We start from the raw sequence: 6000 nt of genomic DNA, 5'->3' as shown, positions 1-6000 counted from the left end.
ACCGCTTCCTGGAGGAGGCGGAGTCTATCGCTGTCACGTGACTCATCACGTGATTTCAACTGGGCTTTTAGCCAGCCCCCATCCACCCTTGCGGCGTTACGCCCGACTGCGGAGTAAAGGGCACTGCATTTTATATGTAAAGAACTGTTTTGCTGCTGTTTGGCTCGGGTGGCTTAAAAGAAGGTAAATCGTGCAGCTCACTAGTTAGTAATTGAACTGTGGGGAGGAGAGACGGACTAAGGCTGCTCCTCAAGCCATCGGGCGTTCCCAAAGCGATCCAATCATAGTTGATACATTTGTAAGATAAGAGAATTGTTATTTAACACAGAACATTACCATCATTCATTTCAATATACACTGTAATTGTTTATTTTTAAATTTGTACTCTTGTATAGCAGAACACCATGGTCATGGTGAAAAATACTTTGAAAACAGGCATGCCGAACTTGGTTCCGGGCCCTCTTACTGCTGTTTCTCGCCCCTCTTTAAAGCAGTCTATTTTGTCATTTGCTACCCCCACCTCTCCCAATTTTCAAAGTCAAAAAATGTGTGCTGCTAATAACCACTCCCAAACAATTTGTGAAAGATCAACGGATAGAACGTTGTCTTCCCTTGTTGTGCCTATGGCCATTACAACAGAAACTGGCATTGTGTCTTCACAAGCCACTAGTGTTACAGAGACCTTAGTCTCAGCAATACCCAAATCTGTACAGCAAGCACACATCCCACTCACTTGTTCCATACCTATTGCTCCACCTGCCACTATCTCAACCATGTGCCATTCTGCTGAATGCATTCCACCCACAAGCAGTCATGCAGAAGTTACAGATACCACATTAGAGTCTGCATGTTTAGCGGGAGACATACATGATGCCTTTCTTCTTAATTCAAATAAACAGAAATATTGCTCTCCTGTTCATAAAACTCAGGCGATAAACAGTGCACAAAACATCGATTTATCACAGATACAAGTAACTTCGACATCGTCCTTGGCACCCATACAGTGCTCTGTAGCTGCACAAGTCAATTTGTGGCAAGCGCATGAGCAATTACGAATATTGGGAGAGGTGGGCGAAGATACTATGGAATCCATTAATCTGTCTCACAATTCAACCTGCCCCAGCACTGATGTACTATATATATGCTCAAATACAGGTGACTTAATCCAATTTCAGGAAGACCAATCACATAACAATACAGTAGTACCTGCTATCCCTGGCCCCCCTTCACTTTCCCATCATTTGAATTCTGTATCATCCCCAGTATTAGATAAAACCCATAATCAAACTATTAATGAATCTCCATCTTTTATTGCGCCTACTCCACGACGCACCAGATTTCATGAAGAGAGTCGCCCATCAGATTTTTTTATACACAAATCTCAAGACAAACGTTACTCTTTTCCTGAGGCCCCGGCGCTTAATAACACATTGACTGCTATGAATACAGCTTTACTAACTATTGCAAAATTATATGAACTGTTAGATCACAAAATTTCACATCAGACCAAACTCATTGAACAATTTTGTGTCAAAACCTCATATCCTGGGACTGCAACTAGTATTATCAATGAAGAAATACAATTATTGACATCGCCTCCTAGCAAATCAAATATAGTAGGGGCTGACAATGTGACGCAACAGTCACTTATTGAAATTGCACAATTACAATCTGTAGCACATGATTTGCCTAACAATTGTAATTCTAATCAATTTCAGTTAGATCTTGAAGACATTCAAATAGTATCTGAGTTAGATCCACCACAGACCCCTAAAGTAACCACCGAAAAGTCAACAAATATATTTGATCTTTTCACGCAACCATCGGTAACTTTATCAAATAAAGTAATAAGAGCTCACCGTTCAAGAAAAGATTGGAAAAGGATGAAGAGATCAAGTCAAAAAAAAAATCACTGTCCAAAATCCAAAGACACTGCACGTAAATATATCAACATTCCTACTCGGCTAGAATCTTCTATAAACACACTTCCTGTTGGTGTTCTCGCGGCCAAGATTCCAACAGTGGCTATATACAAGCCACTTGATGATCTAGTGACCCTTGCGAAACAGACCATCTTTCCAAACCCTACACCACTTACTATGTTTCCTACTTCACCTGCCAATGTCTCCACCGCAATAACTAAGCAGCCTGGTCCCATTGGCACCGCTGCATCTATATCCATAACATCTAATACTAGCCTACAGCAGGAAACTGAATCTATCATGTCTCAATTGCGAGATGAAATAAGAGCTTCAATTCATGCTTATACTCTTCACACGCTACCTACTCCCCAAATTACCTTGCCATCTCAAACGATGGATCAATTGAAGGCATCATCTCTAATTACATGCCCTCCAAAGGACTTGAAGGAGCCACTACCTATTGACTTGACCTCCAACAAGGCCGAGAATAAGTCTGTTTTGACTGCCTCAATAGACCGGCCACAGGTGCAGGCTATCTCTGAGGCGGCTTATAATGGCGTCATCCACATCCAAAATGAATCGAATCCTATACCTACAGTCTCGCCACAAGAGATACAAGACTATATTAAATCATCCATTGACCAATATATGAATGAACTTAAATCTTGTAATAGAGATCATAGAATGCCCCTAGTGACTAATTCGCCCAAAACGTGCACTGCACCACAAGACTTGAACATTACAAACAAACAACAGGTCCACCAGAAAAATCTAAATAGGACTAGTGATCCGCAAGTTCGCAAAGGAGTCCTGCGACTTCACTCCCTTAATTTAAAATGTCGCGCATCACCATTTCCGAACTATGTCCTCAATAGGACAAGTATTTTGAACATTTGTTCTGATGTACCACAACTGAAAGAACTCTCTACTACTGACATCGATTTGGTGGAGTTCATAAATCTAAACGATCTAGCGGAAGTTAGAATACATGTCCGCTCAGGTCTGGTGTTTGATCTACTTTGGCAAGCAAGGATGGTCTTCTTTGATATGGGTTTCATTTTGTCTCAGGAATTCAAACCAAGTACTCATAAAATTGAGAAATCACAAATTCCGATTTATCAGTCCCGACAAAATGATGCAACTAAAACTACATCCTTTTCCCAGGACTCAAGAATTTCAAGCGCACAAGACCGCGGTGTATATTCATAACTAGAAAATAATATGGACACAATCACCCTTCTTTGTTGGAACACTAGAGGTCATGCTCATTTTATTAATTCAATAGATGGCAATATGAACCAACATGACCTGCTGGTTCTACAAGAAACATGGCTTACAGAAACCCCATGTTGGGCCTCACATGCAATTGTTTCAACACCTGCAATAAAAAAGCCAATGGGGCGCCCCTCTGGCGGCCTACTTATAGCCATTAAGCATGATTGTGGCTTTAGTATTACACAACACCCCTCTCTATCTCCCTACTTTCAGAGTGTGAAATTGACTCGAGGTGAACTGAATTTAGCCATCGTAAACATATATTGGAGTAGACAAAATCTATCTATCGATTCCTTTTTTACCTGCCTATCTGCTCATCTTGACATTATAACTGCCGATACTAGCATTACATGTTCCATTATTCTCGGTGATCTAAATTTACATATCTTGCCATTTGATAATAACAAATATATGCCTGAAGAATTAATGTGGTCTAACATCATGCAAGAAAGAGGATTTATCATGGTCAATAATCTGTGCCTGGTGATGTACCTGGCTGCTCGACTTGGGCGCACTTATCGCGACAGGCAACTTTAGACTACATCTATATCAGCAAAAATGACTTTCCCCAGGTTGAATCTCTATATGTAGTACCCTCTCCTGCCAGCGATCATCATAAACTCATCATGTTACTCAAAGTACCATCTGGCCAACGTCCTGTTTACAAATCCACCCATGTATCCTCTTTATATGTGAATAACAGTGGCACTCGCTTACAATGGAACCCCGAGAAATTAGCCCATTACAATCAGGCGTTGATTAGTTCTTTCAATTCCCCAATTGATAATTTCCCCAAGTCCTATGTTAACATGATGCAGCTTTTTAAGCAAATCATATTACCAGATCATACTATTAGACATAAGCATCAACATATATATAACCCAGTTCTTCAGCAAAAAAAAACTAAACTAAGACAAGATATACGCAATCTAAAGTTTGAACCCCTGGCTAATAGATCTGTACTTAAAAGACAATTAAAAGCAATCTATAGATGCTGGTTAAAAAGTGAGAGAGCCCTCCACTATCAAAAGAACGGAGAAGAAATGTTGAAACAGATACTCACCAAATCAACCAGTGGTGTCTGGAATTGTTTGAACATTGCTACCTGTAAATCACAAGCAGCTATACTTACATCTGCTGTAACCAATGATAAATGGCAGGACCACTTTAATACCTTGTACCAATCTCCGTTCCCAGACCTTAATCTGAGTTCACTGAACATGGCAACATCACATGCCTTCCCACTTGTATTTACAGATATTCTTTTATGCATTAAAAATCTAAGTCGATCAAGGGCCATTGGCCCAGATGGCTTACACAATGGCATGCTTAAGGATCACCCCTATGAGTGGTCCTCCATACTCATCACAATTTTTTCCCATATTTTTGCAAAGGGCAACATACCAGGGTCATGGAAACGTTCTATCATAGTCCCCATATTCAAAAAGGGCAACAGAGCAGACCCTACAGCATATCGTCCCATTGCCCTCCTTGATTGTCCGGGAAAACTTTTTGCCCGCTTGGTACTGAAACAATTGAATATATGGTTGGATGTGTGCAAGTTGCGTGATCCATTTCAGACTGGATTCTTGCCAGGTTTAGGGACATCTGTCAATGTTATCACTTTGAACTCAATTATTCACCAAGCTCGCCAGCGAAAACAGGCATTATATATGGCATTTATAGACTTCCGTATGGCCTTTGATGCCATACCTCGTGAAATACTATTCAAAAAACTCATGGACAGGGGCTGCCCCTGGCACGTATTGAAGTGGATCATTCAACTTCACAGTGATACATCCATACAAATTAGATTGAACCACGAAGGCCTCCTATCTGAGCCAATAGTTACTGCACGTGGTCTAAAGCAAGGTTGTCTACTGGCATCAGCAATATTTAACTTCTTCATTTCGGATATTAGAGAGGACTTTGAAACTGCCATTACAGATTCGCCAAAAATCAACAACACTCACGTCAAACATCTGCTATATGCAGATGACATGGTGCTTCTTTCAAAGACTGCAAATGGTCTTCGCATCTTATTGCAAATCTTAGACAAATATACAGCAGCAAATTGTCTAACTGTTAATATATCTAAAACTAAAGTCATACAATTTGGAACATCTAGACAACGTTGGACCAAACAACGATGGCCCCTTCAATTAACCACTGTAAGCATAGTGCAATCTTACATCTATCTAGGCACCCTTGTCACGCACAACTGCAGCTTAAATCCTGATGAATTGAGAATTAAGCAAAAAGTATTGACGGCGGTGTCCCAAGCACGTTTGATTAAAATTAAATATTGAAAGTCCTATTATAACTTATTATAAGCAAAAATTTGTTCCAGTCATAATTTATGGTAACGGAAGCTGCCCTAAAAAAATCATACCATCACTGGTCCCTACTCGAGGGTTGCTATTGGAAACGAGTACTTGGTCTTCCGTTATCTCAGCCAATATGTATCGTAAGGCATGAATTGGGTTTGTTGTCCTTATATGCCATGCATAAGTGGAAAATGTGTACTTTCTACAGAAAATGCCTGATGGCTGAAAACAAAAATGGCCTCATTAACATCATCGCAAGGTATCTTTTAACCTCAAAAGATATATTTCCTCTTACTTGGCGAACACAGGCGCAGGAAATCATTACTAAGACAGGCATTTCCAAATCTCTGTTGATAGCCAATCCAAACAAAGCTAAGATACGCTTATGGGAGTTTGATTGGATACAAACTAGAAGAGCATGTAATCAATACTGCTCTTTTGCAAACAACCCCTTTAATGTTAAATGTTATGGATCT

The sequence above is a fragment of the Ambystoma mexicanum genome, chromosome 8 (assembly GCF_040938575.1).
Source record: "Ambystoma mexicanum isolate Mex_15411 chromosome 8, UKY_AmexF1_1, whole genome shotgun sequence".
Lineage (NCBI taxonomy): Eukaryota > Metazoa > Chordata > Amphibia > Caudata > Ambystomatidae > Ambystoma > Ambystoma mexicanum.
Note: the sequence above shows the minus strand (reverse complement) of the source record.